The sequence below is a fragment of the Mus caroli genome, unplaced genomic scaffold (assembly GCF_978045245.1).
Source record: "Mus caroli unplaced genomic scaffold, Mus_caroli_1 scaffold_6, whole genome shotgun sequence".
In the NCBI taxonomy this organism is placed as follows: Eukaryota; Metazoa; Chordata; class Mammalia; order Rodentia; family Muridae; genus Mus; species Mus caroli.
In genome coordinates this window covers 82,829,013-82,846,783 of record NW_028227261.1, presented here as the reverse complement: position 1 = coordinate 82,846,783, position 17,771 = coordinate 82,829,013, and the positions used below count along the sequence as shown (strand labels likewise).

The 17,771-nt window shown below is 36.4% G+C and overlaps 1 pseudogene; it reads left to right on the top strand.

Annotated features, from left to right (window-relative positions):
- Positions 1-15,132: 15,132 nt before the first annotated feature.
- LOC110293337 (pleckstrin homology domain-containing family A member 3 pseudogene) lies at positions 15,133-16,815 on the top strand (annotated as a pseudogene).
- The last annotated feature ends 956 nt before the right edge of the window (positions 16,816-17,771 follow it).

Genomic DNA, 17,771 nt, shown 5'->3' with positions numbered 1-17,771 from the left:
TAGATTCAACCAAACTTGGAGTGTCAGTGACAGATATGACTGTTATTTCAGCAGTGAATTACACTATTCTCCCTTTGTGGAACAGTTTTTGGCCTGCTATTGGGTCTTAGAGGAAACTGAATATTTTAATCTGTGGCAATTGATTGTGTAATCTGATCTGCTCCTTGTGAGGGATTATGTTAAACACAAAGACATAAAATTTCACAGCAGCAATCTATTGCCAAGTAGAAGTGTTATATACTTCATTGGGCCTAAGCAGGTTTGGAGGGCGCTTAAGGATTACTAAAGGATTGCTTTTGCCTACTTAAAATTTATTGCAATGTAGAAAATGCTTAAAATTCTAAAATTAAAAATTGGGTTCTTTGACCTTAGAGATAAGACAGGATTGTGGCTAATAAGATGGATTAATTCATGCACATATGTTCCTCCAGTTTATTACTGCCTAGAGATCAGAGCCTAGTTTGTGAGAAAATACTCATTATCCATCTCTCAATTAAATATTAATGCTCTAGTTTGCCAATAGGCTTAAAGTGATCTTACAAAGTCTAGATATTATTTCTTATTTCATAGTCTTTTGCCCTGAGTATCTCATAAAACAAAATTCCAGAGATCTGTAGAATGTAAGTGAGAATAGAAGGCATTGTATCATGACAGCAGCAGTGTAAATTTCATGAGCTTTAAGAAGTATCAGGAACATCGAGGATCATCAACATTCTTTTTTCATTTTGAAGAAAATTTTATTGTTCTAATTAAAATTGCCTCCCATCCTGTTGCCATTAAAAAATATTAGTGCTAGATAACATTTCTGTATAATTTATCCTAGCATTTTTAAAATTTTAGGTTCAACTTTAATTTTCTTTATATATTTTCTTTATATACATTTCAAATTTCGAATGCTATCCCTAAAGTTCCCTATACCCTCATTCCGCCATGTTCCCCTACCCACCCACTCCGGCTTCTTGGCCCTGGCATTCCCCTGTACTGGGGCATATAAAGTTTGCAATACCAAGGAGCCTCTCTTCCCAGTGATGGGCAACTAGGCCATCTTCTGCTACATATGCAGCTAGAGACATGAGCACTGGGGGTACTGGTTAGATCATATTGTTCTTCCACCTATAGGGTTGCAGACCCCTTCAGCTCCTTGGGTGCTTTCTCTAGCTTCTCCATTGGGGGCCCTGTGCTCCATCCAATAGATGACTGTGAGCATCCACTTCTGTATTTGCTGGGCACTGGCATAGACTCACAAGAGACAGCTATACCAGGGTCCCTTCATCAAAATCTTGCTGGCATATACTATAGTGTCTGGGTTTGATGGTTAATTATGGGATAGGTCCCCAGGTGGGGTAGTCTCTGGATAGTCCCATCCTTTCGTCTTAGCTCCAAACTTTGTCACTGTAACTCCTTTCATGAGAATTTTGTTCCCTATTCTAAGGAGGAATGAAGTATCCACCTATTGGTTTTCCCTCTTCTTGATTTTCTTGTGTTTTTCAAATTGTATCTTGGGTGTTCTATGTTTCTGGGCTAATATCCACTTATCAGTGAGTGCATATCTAATGACTTCTTTTGTGATTGGGTTACCTCACTAAGGGTGATATACTCCAGATACATCCATTTGTTCAAGAATTTCATAAATTCATTACTTTTAATAGCTGAGTAGTACTCCATTGTGTAAATGTACCACATTTTCTGGATCCATTCTTCTGTTGAGGGACATCTGGGTTTCTTTCCAGCTTCTGGCTATTATAAATGAGGCTGCTATGAACATAGTGGCGCATGTGTCCTTCTTACCGGTTGGGACATCTTCTGGATATATGCCCAGGAGAGGTATTGCTGGATCTTCCGGTAGTATTATGTCCAATTTTCTGAGGAACCTCCAGACTGACTTCCAGAGTGGTTGTACAAGCTTGCAATCCCACCAACAATGGAGGAGTGTTCCTCTTTCTCCACATTCTCGCCATCATCTGCTGTCACCTGAATTTTTGATCTTAACCATTCTGACTGGTATGAGGTGGAATCTCAAGGTTGTTTTGATTTGCATTTTCCTGATGATTAAGGATGTTGAACATTTTTTCAGGTGCTTCTCAGGCATTCAATATTCCTCAGTTGAGAATTCTTTGTTTAGCTCTGCAACCCATTTTTTAATGGGGTTATTTGAATTTCTGGAGTCCAGCTCCTTGAGCTCTTTGTAAATATTGGATATTAGTCCCCAATCAGATTTAGGATTGGTAAAAATCCTTTCCTAATCTGTTGGTGGCCTTTTTGTCTTATTGACATTGTCTTTTGCCTTACAGACGCTTTGCAATTTTATGAGGTCCCATTTGTCAATTCTTGATCTTACAGCACAAGCCATTGATGTTCTATTCAGGAATTTTTCTCCTGTGCCCATATCTTTGAGGCTTTTCCCCACTTTCTCCACTATTAATTTCAGTGTCTTTGGTTTTATGTGGAGGTTTTTGATCCACTTAGGCTTGAGCTTTGTACAAGGAGATAAGAAAGGATCAATTATCATTCTTCTAAGTGATAATTGCCAGTTGTGCCAGCACCATTTGTTGATAATGCTGTCTTTTTCCCACTGGATGGTTTTAGCTCCCTTGTCAAAGACCAAGTAACCATAGGTGTGTGGATTCATTTCTGGGTCTTCAATTCTATTTCATTGATCTAGCTGTCTGTCACTGTACCAGTATCATGCAGTTTTTATCACAATTGCTCTGTAGTACAGTTTAATGTCAGGCATGGTGAGAAATATCAGGAACAGCAAGTATCATCAACATTCTTGATAGAACATTTATTTTTGTTACACAAGTAGCTGAGGCATAGAGGCAAGGTCCCTGAACTTCTAGTACATATTGACATTCTGGAGGCCACAACGGCCTCTTTTATCTCTTTGGTCCTCCCAATCATTTTGGAAGCTTACACTTCCCTGTACAAAATTCACTGCTGCTCTGAATACCTAAAATCCTTTCTCTGTCTCTGATAAACATTAACAGCATTAACAGGGCAGCAAAGCTTTGGATAGTAAACAAAAGATACTGATTTGGGCCAAACTGTTCTTTTTCTTGAAACCTGCATATCATAGTAAATATGTAACTTTCTTTTAATGATGTCGTTTGTCTTCTCGACTCATGTATTTATCAGCTCAGCCTGTTTTTCTTAAGAACTGATGTCCTGAAAGTGGAGATAGAAAGGTTCAGACATGAATATGTGATTGTTGGGAGAAGGAGTGTCTTTCTTTTACAAAGATGTTATCCATTCATTTCTGTTTTTCCTGTCATAGAATATAGAAGTTGGATACCACCTTTGGAGAAGTGTCTATAAATTCCATTTTATTCAGTGAAAATTATGTATATTCTATAGGACAAAGGAGGGTATGTGTCTTCCCTGAGATTTCCATGTCAGTATAACAGCTTTCAAATTCTCCATTGCTCATTAGTAAGGCAATGGCTGCAGGTATATGCCATTCTAAAAAGCCTTCTTGGCTCTTCAATTGACCAAGAAGGAACAACAGCATGGACTTAAAAGTTATCTTTGTCACACATGTGAGCCATGAAGCTGACTCAATCCTCTATCCTTTGTGGCCATATTCTGCCTTGGATCTGTTTCACAGTGGCTCAGTACTGGCTACATCTTTAATGGAAGGAAAAAACAAAAGTTGGCTAGAATTTATATTAAGCAATCAGAAAATGCTTTAGACATACAGTTATTTTCCAAGTAGGATTTATCCTTTAGGACAAGACATAATTATGTTCCCAATTCTTCACAGATTTTATAGAATTTTCAGTATTTCTACTTGCATAATAGCTTTTGAAGGAGCTGTTATTCCATTAGAAACCCTAGTATGGATACATAGTGACTGTAATATTAAATATCTTCATGGTACTTAATACCTACTGGGATTTTCCAGTAATAGCTGTGATGATGTACAAAGGACTTCACCTCATTAGGCAATAATGTAGCATGGTTTCTCCTCTGATTTTTCCTTTAGACAAAAAATGCAGAAACTTCAAGAGAACAGAGAGAAAGACTAGCATGAAAATACTGAGCACCATTAAGTTCCATGATAGTTTTGTGTAGGATAGTGTTGGAAAGGCATTCTATTTTACTAACCAATTGATGTTTTTATAACATTTTGAATATGCTGCCTTATTTTCACCCATATAGTTGATTTTATTTTGTGTTTTAACAAGGTTAGTTAAAGTTTCTATCATATATATTTATTTAATATTTATCAGGGCACTGTATATATAAATTTATAATTGATTTGGAAATTAAAAGCATTATAAGATACATAGAAACAAATTTAAGCTTATTGTTAAATGTATTTTAATTTTTAAACAATGATTTTGTGAGTATTCAGAGCAAGAGAGGGTACTGAGAATTTTGGGAAGTCTTTTTCATATTTGTTAGATATATTACTTCAACTTGCTTTCAGTCCATTCCAAATACTAATAATATCTCTGCAAGCTGCCTTATCTCTGGAGTCAGTTCAGTTAGTGGGAGGAGACTGAGGAAGGCTGTCTGATTCACTTGCCTTCTAGCCTATTGCATCATCCTTGACAGAGAGATGTCTGTATAGCACAATCTTTGGGGATCAGGTTCTCTTTGGAGTAAACCCAGCTTAAGAGCATTGGAAGTAGTGAATGCACGCTGCCCTTACTCATTCAAGCCAAAACAGGGCAGAGCTATAGTTAACGATCTTTTATACTTCTCAGCAAAGACAACATCCTCACTGCTCATGATTTTTCCGGTTATTTCCTCATAAAATTCAGCATACACTGATCTTTTTAAAATGTACCGGACAAGGAAAGGAAATGCTTTAAAATATATCAGAAGAAAGACTACTCTGAAGTGGAATAGTAAAGATGTATGTAGGTTCTATAGATGCTCAGCCCTGCTTTACTTCTAAATAACAGTGATTACTTAATCCATTGGACATTACTCTGAATATCAGTGTCTTTAAAGGCAAAATAAAGAGGACAAAGTAGATGTGTTTTTAGATGCTGCTCAATGGTCAGGGTAAGTGATCAGGTGGTCTCTATGAGGTTTGCAGAAAGTGGCAGATAAATTACCAAATAAAGTAGCAGCTGAGATACCAATGGAACCTGAGAAAAAGAATGATTTACTTCCCAAAATATAAAGTGCAAAGTGATTTCTGAGAAAAAAAAATAGAATTACTGTTATAGGAGAAAGCTTCATGTACTAAATGGAACACAGAGATTCTTTATTCCACACATTGAATTAGAAAAATCATTGATTACAGTGATTAAAATAATCAATGTATGCATTAGCAAAAACTGTGCATGATTTTGTGCACAGGTGTATCCTGTGAACAATGCATCTTGGTATAGCCAAATCATAAAGTGAAACAGAGGAATATCTTGTTGAGAATTGATCAAGTCTTTATTAGAGCACCTAAAATGACCATGTTTGCTCCAGAAGCATGATTTTTAAATGTTCTTTTATATATTTTTGGAATTAATATAATACATTGTCTTCCCCAGTCCTTTCTTCCAACCACCTCTCCCTATGAATATATATATATGCATATATATATATATATATATATGTATATATGTGTGTGCGTGAATGAAAGTATATGTGTATATATATTATTAATAATATATATTTAGGAATATATTATATAATGAATATATTTAGAAATGCATACAATAGGTATGGGGAGAGTGGGCATCCTTGTTTTGCCCCTGACTTCAGTGGGATTGCTTCAATTATTTCTTCATTAAATTTGATATGGGCTGTTGGTTTGCAGTAAATTGCTTTTATTATGTTTAGGTATGGGCCTTGAATTCTTGATCTCTCCAGTACTTCTAACATGTAGGGGTGATGTATTTTGTCAAATGATTTTTCAGCATCTAAGAAGATGATCCTGTTTTATTTTTCTTTTGAGTTTGTTTATACAGTGGATTATGTTAATGGATTTTCATATGTTGAATCAACTTTGCATCCCTGGGATGAAGCTTACTTGATCATGGTGAATGATGATTTTGATGTGTTCTTGGATTAGGTTTGCAAGAATTTTTGAATATTTTTGCATCGATATTCATAAGCGAGATTGGTATGAAGTTCTCCTTTTTTGGTTGGGTCCTTGTGTGGTTTAGGTATCAGAGTAGTTGTGGCTTCATAGAACAAGTTAAGTAGTGTTCCTTCTGTTTATATTTTAGGAATAGTTTGAGGAATATTGGTATCAGGTCTTCTTTGAAGGTTTGGTAGAATTGTGTACTAAATCCATCTGGTCCTGGGCTTTTTTTGGTTAGGAGGTTTTTAATGACTCCTATTTCCTTCTGTGATATGGGCCTGTTTAAATAGTTTACCTGCTCTTGATTTAACTTTGGTATGTGGCATCTGTCTAGAAAACCATCCATTTCATTTAGATTTTTCCAGGTTTGTTGAGTATAAGCTTTAATAGTAAGATATGATGATTTTTTTGAATTTCCTCTGTTTCTGTTGTTATGTCTTGCTTTTCATTTCTGATTTTGTTAATTTGGATACTGCCTCTAGGCCCTTTAGTTAGTTTGGGTAGGGGTTTATCTAGCTTGTTGATTCTCTCAAAGAACCAGCTTTTGGTATTGCTGATTGTTTGTATTCTCTTTGATTTTATTTAGTTGATTTTGGTCCTAAGTTTGAATATTTCATGCCTTCTACTCCTCTTGGGTGAGTTTGCTTCTTTTTGTTCTAGATCTCTCAGGTGTGCTGTTAAGTTGTTAGTGTAAGATCTCTCCAGTTTCAATGACCAGTCGATTGGTGAGAGTGGGGTGTTGAAATCTCCCACTATTACTCTGTGGGGTTCAATGTGTGTTTTGACCTTTAGTAAAGTTTCTTTTATGAATGTGGGTGCTCTTACCTTTCAGGCATAGATATTGAGAATTGTGACTTTCTCTTGGTGGATTTTCCCCTTGATGAATATGAAGTGTCCTTTCTCATCATGCTTAATCATTTTTGGTTGAAAAATCTACATTATTGGATATTAGAATGGCAACTCCAGCTTGTTTCCTTGGACCACTTGCTTAGAAGACCTTTTTCTATCCTTTTATTCTGCATACTCTTGCATGCAGCAAAATGATGGATCTTGTTTGCATATCCAGTCTGTTAGATTATGTCTTTTTATAGGTGAGTTGAGTCCATTAATATTTAGAGATACTAAAGAGAGATAACTGTTGGGTCCTGATATGGTTTTGTTGTTCTTGTTTTTTTGTTTTTGTTTTGTTCTGTTTTTGTAGGTGGGTTTATGTGGTCCTGGTTCTCTCTTTTTGTCTTTGTTGAGAGATGCTTAATATTTTGTACTTTCTGTGGTGCAGGTACCTTCCTTGTGTTTTCCTTCTACGATTTGCTGTAGGGAGTATTGGTAGATAGATACAGCTTGAATTTGGTTTTGTCCTGTAATATTTTGGTTTCTCCATCTATGTTGATTGAGAGTTTTGTTGGGCAGAAGCCTGGGCTGGCATTTGTGTAATCTTAGATTCTGCCAGGATTTTCTGGCTTTCAAAGTCTCTGTGGAGAAGTCTGTTGTAATTCTGATAAGTTTACCTTTTTGTGTTTGTTGGCCCTTTTCTCTTGCAGCTTTTAAAACTCTTTCTTTGTTCTGTGCATTTATTGTTTTGATTATTATATGAAGAGAGGATTTTCTTTTCTGGTCCCATTTATTTGGTGTTCCATAGGCTTCTTGCACCTTTCTGGACATCTCTTTCTTTAGGTTGGGGATGTTTTTTTCTATGATTTTGTTAAAGACATTTTCAGGTCCTTTGAGCTGGGAACTTTTGTTCTCTTCTACTCTGATTATTCTTAGATTTTGTCTTTTCATTGTGTCCTGAATTTCTTGGATACTTTGGGTTAAGAGTTTTTTATGTTATGATTTTTCTTTGACAGTTGTGTCAATCTCTTCTATGGTATCACCTGAGATTCTCTCTTCTATCAAGTATTCTGTTGGTGATACTTACATCTGTAATTCCTGACCTCTTTTCTAGGTTTTCTATTTCCAGGTTTGCCTCCATTTGTGTTTTCTTTATTGTTTCTACTTCCACTTCTAGATCCTGGTTCACTATATTCAATTCCTTCACCTGTTTACCTGTAATTTCCTGTATTTCTTTTCAACGAGTTATTTATATTCTCCTTAAAGGACTCTATTATCTTCATTAGATAGGATTTTAGGACAGATTCCTGTATTTCAGGTGTGTTGGTGTGCTACATCCACTCCAGTGGAGTTTGTTTAACAAGTCCAAAAGCTTGGCCACAGTCCTGAACTAAAAGTTTCATGGAAACTGGTCTCCTGGGGGTCCTTGGCATCCCATAACAAGGATGTGATCCAGATTTGTCCTTGTGATAGCTGGTGGAGGGTATTGTGTGCTTTCTTTCAGTATTGTTTTATTATAGGTTCCCCCCAAGGAGTTATTTGACAAATATCCAAGTTAGATTGGACGTTGTTTTCTAGCTTCCACTGGTGTTCCAACATCCTAGTCAATCATTGGGCTTGGAATTTTGTAAGAATATTACTTATTCAGACAAAATGCCTCCAGTGTTGAAAGAGAAATAGTGAAAGAAATCAGTCATTGCAGTTTACTGGATAAGTGTTAGAAATCTTAGGGCAAGTTCAACAAAGTAAACTTAGAACTCTCATTACAGACATGTATGGCAGAATACATTACATAATAAAAAAAAGTTGGCTGATTTTATCTCAGTTATAACCACTGTCTGGTTCCTGTCAGTTGTTATGTATACATTACTCTATTTTGTGTAAAGAATCATTATGCATCGGATGACCTCAATGTGGGCTGAAGTATCACCTAACTTCGCTGTTTTCTTCTGTAATGACAATATAAGTCTGATGCTTGCTTTGAGAAATTACACTCAGATTCAGCACTCTCTTGTTTGTGTTTGTCACTTTCCTACTCTTTGCCCACCTGAGTATCAGAACCCTGATTCTCCCCAGGTTGAGGGACCCTAACTGGGTCTACCCACAGCATTAGTGTATTCAGGACTTACTATTGTGGAAGAACTGGGTTCTGATGATGCCCACATATATTGGCTTATGTTGCTTAAGGTCTTGTGCTTGCCTCTTGCCATCTAGATATCCCTGGTGGTTGTTGGTCTGGGTGACTCTGTCTTGAGTCTGCCTCTTTTGTCTCTGGGTTGCTTCAGATTTCCTGGTAGTTCTGAGACTGCAGCTGTAGGGTTGTAGCAGACCACCTGTGGGATGTTCCAACTGGGGGCTTTTCTGGGTGGCAAAGAAGCTGCTGATCTGTTGCCCTAGCCGCAGTAGATCTCCTGGGAGGCCTTCAGAATGTTGGGTCTTCAGAGGAGCTGTCAGGCTGTTGTCCTGTGTGAAGATGTTTTCCAGGTGGGCTTACGGACTGTGGCTTCTGTTTCCCTGTGTGCAGCAGAACTCCAGGGAGGCTTTCAGTCTGTTGCATCAGTTGCCCCGCATGCCTTTAATCTGTGGTGTCAATGACTCTGGGGGTAACAAATCCTCTAAGATGGCTCAGGATATGGTGTCTTCATGAGAGCAGACCAGCAAACAGTCAACTGCTCTGAGTGCAGAAGATCCTTAACTGCTCTGAGTGCAGTGAATCCTCTAGGATACATCAGGATATGGTGTTTTCATGGGAACAGACCAGCTAGGAGTCTGCCCCAGCAAAAAGGACTGGGCAGAAGGGACCAAAGGGGAGAGGTATTTGAGAGGGGAGGGGTTTTGGTGGGTGAGGCGTCCCAAGTCCATGGGGCTCCCAGCGGCAGTTCTGGGACTTAGACGGGGGATCTTACCAACTGCTCTGAGTGTAGGACTAGTTCCTTTAGGATGGACTAGGACATGGTGTCTTCTCAGGAGCAGATCAGCTAGGAGTCTGCCACAGAAGAGAGAGAACCGGGCAGAAGGTGCTATAAAAACTATTGATTTGTGCAAGGTGATGATTGTATATCATACCAAATTGCTGAAATTGTTGATTAATTTAGTAAGATTTCTGATAAATTTTCCAGTAACTCTTATGTATAATACTATATATTCTCTAAATACAGAAAGTTTCATTTCTTCTTTTTCTACTTGCATCTCTTAAATTTCCTTCTCTTAGTGCTATAAGTCTGATTTGAGCACAATATTATCCAAGAGAAAGGAGAGTGGACACTCCTGCCTTATTCCTAATTTCAGTGGGATTGTTTCTTAACTTAGGTTGATGTTTGCTGCAGGTTTCTCATTGGTATATTATTATGTTGAGGTATGTTGCATGTACTACACACAAACACACACACACACACACACACACACACATATATATATATATATATATATAATTTTATTATGGAACATTGAATTTAAAAAATTTCCTGTACCTATTTACATGACTATGTGATATTTGTCTTTAAGTCCATTTATGTCGTTGTTTACATTTATTGACTTTGTACTTTGAACCATCCTTGAATCACTAATACAAAGTCAACGTGTTCATGATGGATAACATTTTCTAGTAAACATCATTGTTCTGTTTATAAGTATTTCATTGAGCTATGTTGACTCTTTCTTCATTAGGGTTAATAGCCTGTAGGTTTTGTTTAAATTGGTTTGGATTTTTTTTCTTTTGTGAATGTGTGTGTGTATGTGTGTGTGTGTGTGTGTGTGTGTGTGTGTGTGTGTGTGTGTAGTGTGTGTGTGTGTGTGTGTGTGTGTGTGGTTTTGTCATTTGTGTATGACTGACTACTAGTAGGAGTTTGCAAATGTTCCTTTCTCTCTCTCTCTCTCTCTCTCTCTCTCTCTCTCTCTCTCTCTCTCTCTCTCTCTCTCTCTCTCTCTCTCTCCCTCCCTCCCTCCCTCCCTCCCTCCCTCCCTCCCTCCTTCCCCCTGTCCCTCTGTCCCTTCCTTTCTTTATTTTTTCTTTCTGCCCCTCTTTTTCTCTTCTGTTGTTTTCTGAATAGTTTAAGGATTGGCTGTAGATCTTTGAATTCTTGTAGGATTCTCATGTGAGTACATCTGGGCCTGGATAATTTTAGTTGTGTGGGTTTCTAGTACTGTTTAAATTTCAGAGTTTATTCTTTGTCACGGTTGTTGATCCTATTTTAGTTTAATTTTGTTGGTTTGGTTGAGTGTGGGATAGTTATTTCTTTTATGTTCTTCAATTTAGTGATGCGCAGATTTAAAATGTATGTATGTATGTGTATATATATGTGTATATACACACACACACACACATAAAATATTCTGAATATTGGGTATTATGTTCCTCTGTTTATTTCTGTTTCTGTTTTATCCTGTCCTTCTTTCTTTTGATTACTCAGACTAAGGGTCTATTGACCTTATCTATCTTCTAAAACAACCAGCTCTTATATTGATTGATTTTTCTCATTGTTTTATAGGCTTATGTTTCATAAATTCCTGCTGTAATGTTTATTATTTCTTGACATTTAGTGGGTTTGAGTTTGGTTTGTTCTTTTTCATCTACATTTTTTGTTATATCATTAATAATTTATTTGTGTTCTTCATGGCTTTTTAATGCAGGAAATAAGAGCTATAAACTCCATTCGTAAGATTGCCTTTAATGTCTATTAGAGGTTGTGTTGTGTTTTAATTTTCTTTTAATTCCAGGAATTCTTTTAATTTATGTTTGATTCTTCTTTGACCGATTTATCATTCAGAAATGAGTGGTTTGTGCTCCATGTGTTTGTGTACTTGCTGAATTTTTTCCTATTGTTAATTTAAGTCTCATTGCATTATGGCCAAATTAATTGTTAAGATCTCTCTCTTTCTCTCTCTCTCTCTCTCTCTTTCTCTTTCTGTCTCTCTCTTCTGTTGAGAACTTATATTCAGATTTGAGAAAGAGAGAGAGAGACAGAGAGACAAACAGAGAGAGAGAGAGAGAGAGAGTGAACAAGTCTTTCAATTACAATTTATTTTGTTTGTTTGTTTGTTTTTTAATGTTTACTATCTTTGCCACTTTTCTATTGTTGAGGTAAAACACCATAATCTTTATTACAATTTTCATGTATCTATTGAGACTTGTGCTACAATTGACTATAAGTTTAATTTTGGAGAACGTTCCATGATGTTCTAAGAAGGTATATTATTTTGTGTTTGAGTGAAATATTTTGTAGATAATTGTTAAGTCCCTTAGATTCATAACTTCTGTGAGTTTCATTATTTCTCTGTTTAGTTTCTGTCTCAATGACCTATCCATTGGTGAGAGTGGGGTGTTGAAGTCTCCCATTATTAGTGTCTGTGGCTCAATATCCGATTTAAGCTTTAGTAATGTATCTTTTATTAATGAGGATGTCCTTGCATTTGGGTTATAGATAGTCAGAACTGAGAAATGTATCTTGATTTTTCTTTAATGAGTATGAACTATCTTTTTCCATCTCTTTAAAAATTATTAATTTATATATCCCATTACATTCCAATATCAGCCTCCTTCTTCTTCGCGTACCCTGTTACAGAGATCTTCATCCTACTCCCTCTCTTCTTCTCCTCTGAGAAGGGGGTAGGGGTGCGTATACTCATCTCTGGTTCATCAGGTCATTGTAACACTAGGCACATTATTTTCTACTGAGGCCAGCTAAGGTGTCTCTGTTAGGAAAACTAAATCCACAGGTAGGCAACAAATTTAGGAACATCCCCTGTTCCAGTTGTTTAGGGAGCCACATAAAGACCAAGTTACACTTCTGTTATATATTTTGGAAGGTAAGACTATGTCCAGCCCATACTTACTCTTTGCTTGATGGTTCAGTCTCTACTCCCCCATCTCTTTTGATTAAGTTTGGTAGAATATCTAATTTATTAGATATTAAAATGTCTATCCCTGGCTTGCTTCTAGAATCTGTTTGCCTAGAGAACCTTCTTCCAGCCCTTTACTCTGACATAATGTCTATATTTGATACTGAGTTTACTTTCTTGCATGCAACAAATGATAGATCCTGTTTCCCCATCAATATTGTTAGTAGTCTTTTTACTCAGGAATAGAGCCCATTGGTGTTGAGAGAGAAATTAATGACAAATGATCATTAATTCCTGTTATTTTAATGTTGGTGGTGGTAGTGAGATTGTATATGGGGTATGGGGAGTATTTCTCTTCTTTTGATATTACTGGTAAGTTGCTATTCATTTCCTATGTTTTCTTGCATGTATTTTGCCTCCTTGGGTTAGAGTTTTCCTTATAGTTTCTGGCAGATCTTTCTATAATACTTGGACTTTTTCTCTTGCAGCTTTTACTATTCTTTCTTCTGTATATTTTGTGTCTTAATTATTATGTGGCAGGGGTATTTTCTTTCCTGGTCCAATCAATTTGGTGTTTTGCAAGCTTCCTTTATGTTTATAGACATCTCTTTCTTTTGGTTGGCTAAGTTTTTCTATAATTTTGTTCAAGATATTTCCTGGGACTTGTATCTGGGAACCTTCTTATATTCCTATTATTATTGTTTTTGGTCTTTACATAGTGTGCCAGATTTCTTGAATGTTTCATGTCACAAACTTTTTAGATTTAACATTTTCTTTGACCTAAGTATCAATTTTTCAATTGTATCTTTTACACCTGTGAGTCTCTCTTCCATCTCTTATATATTGTTGGTTATGCTTGCATCTGAAGTTCCTGTTCTCTTTTCTATATTTTCCATCTTCATGATTCCTTTAGTTTTCTTTATTACTTCTATTTATCTTTTTAGGTCTTGAACAGTTTTATTCATTTCCTATATCTGTTTGTTTGTATTTTCCTGTATTTTTAAAGGGTTCATTAATTTCCTCTTTAAAGGCCTCTATCATCTTTATTAGAGTGGATGTAAGTTCATCTTTTTGTGTTTTGGTTTGTTGGGCTATCGTGGACAAGCTGTACTAGAATAGCTGGACTCTGTCCATGCTGTGTTGCCCTGACTCTTGCTGATTTTGTTCTTACACTGTAGCCATATGGTTGACCCTGCTGTTAGCTAGATGTACCTGATGTTGACAAGAGTCCTTGGGGAGGCAAGAAAGCTCTGTACCTGACAATGAAGCTCAAGAAAAACATGCTGCACACTTTTGCTGACTATGTCCCAAATGAACTTGACTGATCTTGAGGCTCCACAAGACACTTCAAGAAAGCAGAAAGAGTTGTGTGCCTGATAATAGAGGTGAGAAAAAGCCTTCAGCTCACCTCTGCTGGCTGTATCTCAGGTGGATTTGGCAGGCAGGGGATTAGTGGGAAGGATCTATATTGTATGTCTTTGTGAACCCTTAGGCCTCCTCAGGAAGGCAGGCAGAGCTGTGTTCCAGATTTTGGGGGTCAGGGAAAATCACACAGCTCACCAGGTGCCACAGGTGGACCTCTGTTCTCTGTGCCCCAGATGTACCCTGAAGATTTTTTTTCTGGTTTTGTTTATTTGATATTATTTGTTCTTCTTGAATCTGTATGGGTAAATTTTTCTACAGTTTGGGAAAGTTTTCTTCATGATATTGTTGAAGATCTTGTTATTCAACTGACCTGGAATTCTGCAGCCTCATCGATTCCTGCATCTTTTTTTTTTTCTTTGTTTCTCTGTGTGTGTAACTTCCACTTAGTGCATTGAACTTACAAGTCCTATTTTTGAGTTTTCTCGTTGGGTTATATTGTGTTCTTGTTGTTTGCTTTGTTTTGATTTATTCAATTATCTGTTCATTTTATCTTGAACTTTCATCAATGTTTCTATCTCTTCATTGAATTTTAGTTTCATATTCTAGGCTACAATTTTCATATTCTGCAGCTCTCTCTCTCTCTCTCTCTCTCTCTCTCTCTCTCTCTCTCTCTCTCTCTCTCTCTCCTCTGTCTCTTTCTTAGCATTACCCAGGCATGCATTATCTCTATGTTTATTCTTTCTAAGTTCACTGAGTTATTTCTTTGCATCTTTGTTAACTCCTTTCATTTTTTGTTGATGTTTATGATTATTCTTTTAAATTATGTATCCAGTGGTTTATACAGGCAATGTTCATTTTTGAACATTTCTATAGGAATAGTTTATTGAGGTATGGTATCCTCCCTTGATCTGTCATACTGCTTGTATTTTTGTAATGAAAGGTTAGGATATGCAGGCTAGGTTTGGTATAAATATTCAGTATCATTTAGAATGAAATCAGGGAGTGGTCTGGCATTCAGAATTGCATCCTGGTCCAAGACTGAAAACTTGTGTTATATCTGGTAGATGAGGAGTGTGGATGATGATGATGATGATGATCAGGTAGAATCACCAGGGTAGACCCTTGCAAAGATTGTGCAGGATCTGGCTGGGCACAGAAATTCAAGTATCAGGAAGAGTGCTTTAATAAGCAACAATGAAATTAAAAAGATTTAATGTGGCACTTATGTAAGCTGGAGATTTCCAAATAGCATTATTAACATCTATCTGTAACCAGAGACCTTGACAAGGGTAACAATAAAAACATCATGTCTTTTAATTGGCATATAGTCACATCATGGAATTGTGTTCATGAATGACATGATAAGCTTATTGTCTTCTCAAAAGAAGAGATATTCATGACCCTGGACAAAAACAGGTTTTTGTGGTAATAAAAGTATTTTCCATTTTTTCTGTTCTGTTTAATTAGTGAAGTTTTATGATTCTTTTGGTGTTAGTTGGTGACTGAGAAATTATCTGAGTTCTAGGCATTTAATGGAAGGTGTGAAGACCAAAATATATAAATGACAGTTAAAGCTATTCAAAGGCTTTAGACATATTTACACACCTTCTATCTGCTTCGGAGGAAAAATTTTTAGATTTTTATAGCAAAAGTTATTTATTACACTCCCAAAGCAACAGAAAATGCACGAGTAAAGAAATGGCCATAGAATGCAAATGCACATTCATGTATTAGTATACATTAACTAAAGGAGATATGGAGGATGAATGAAAATCCCAAATAACAATGCAAACACAACAAAACATGGATAAGAAAATGTACTGCAAAGGAACTTAATTATCACATATTAGCACAGGAAAGGCAATATAGAAGAGGGTTGTTGAAGAAAAAGTGTGAGAAGTAAGCACTTACCTTGGAAATCATATTTTTACCTTGGAAATTTGGTCCAAAAACGTGATATCTTATTTTGCAATTATTGTTGTGTAGTATATTCATCCAAAACTATTTAACATGCAGTCTTTTAAAACTATTATCTATAGTCCCTTTCTCCTTTTTCACTATTGAAGTATGTTTCAATCTTCTTTCAGCTGAAAGTTATAATCGGTGTTGAGAGGGTGGAGAGTGGTAGATAGCACAGCTCTGAGAGGAAAGAGAAAGAAATAAGTGAGACCAGTGAATCTGTGAAAACCAAAATGTCTGAACTTCACCTCTACTGTGACTTCCTAATTTAGCAGGTTCATACAATCCAGGCATTTGTTCACCATGATGAGAATCATTCATCTCCCAGTGTAGAGAACATGAATGAAGCCTCTTCCTTGCTTAGTGCCACCTGTAATAAATACATTCATCACAACCCTCAAGGAATGTGTGAAGATAGTGAACGCCAAGTTTAAACCTAAAATGCTTAAACTGCCTCATCTGCATCCCCTAGTCTCTCCCGTGTCTCCTTCTCCTGTTCAGATGATGAGACTTTTATTCAGCCACCCTGGTCTCTGCAGTTCCAAGAGGACCAGATGCTCTATCAAAGAACCAGTATCTGCCCTTCACCGACTTCCTAAGAGATGCTGCAGAACTTCCTCCTACACAGACTCTTGTAATGATGTTCCCCTGAGGACCAAGAGAGACTCATTCACTGTTCAGGAAACACACTTAATGGAGATTTTGCATCAGCAACCATTCCGGAAGAAAGCAGACTTATGGCCAAGACAAAATCTGAATCTGAAGAGCCTCTTCCACCCTTCTCCTGAGGAAACAGACATGCCCAGCTTCCTCTGAGTGTCGCTATGCAAAAGCTGTGGTAATTAAACTCATTCTGGGTTAGCTTCCCCAACTCCTTAGGATTTCTCTGCACTTTATAGAATATTGTAAACAAACAACTACCATAATTTTGAAGTGTATTTTATCTTTCTATAGTATACTTGCAAGAGTATTTTCCTAATAAATTCATAGTATGAATGTGCATCTTTTAAAAAACAAAACAAAACAAATGATGGTGTAACATTTTGACATACATAAGGACAAATGTACATATTTTTCTAAAAAACTGTGAGGGACTGACAGCTTGATCACTGTGTATTGCAGTATATAAACATGAAATCTCGCCAGATTTATTTGACAGAATGTGAAGAGATGTATCTTGTGCCATGGATGAAAAGGTCACTTCACCCCACCTTAAAATAAATTGCCATAGCAACTTCATGGTGATATTATCATATTCCTTTAAGCAAAAAGGAAACATTTAATATTCTAGAGGTCTTTAGTCTAAATACCATGACATATTGAACTTAAAAAAAATCAGACTCCACTGTTCTTTACATGTGAAGTTGACACCTACTGATTTGTCAATACCAAACATCAAATTACAGTATTTTACTTTTATTTATTTATTTATTTATCTATCTATTTATTTATTTATTTTCTTATTGCATCAAAAGATGGTTAATGTCCTAACTTTTATGGCCTATCTAATTTAACATGTATATACATAGTTGTTATTTACGTTGTTGTAAGATACATGAGGCAAGTGTCTCATTGATCTTGTTCACTTACACGAGAGAAACGCCTTTCAATGGAAGAGGAAGAAATCCTCTTCCATTGAATTAATGTAGAAAAAGTGCTTTTCAAAAAATAGGCAGTAAGCTGCTGTTGTAAAGTATGATTTCCAGCTCTTTGGCATATCTAGAGACATTTTTAATTTATGAAT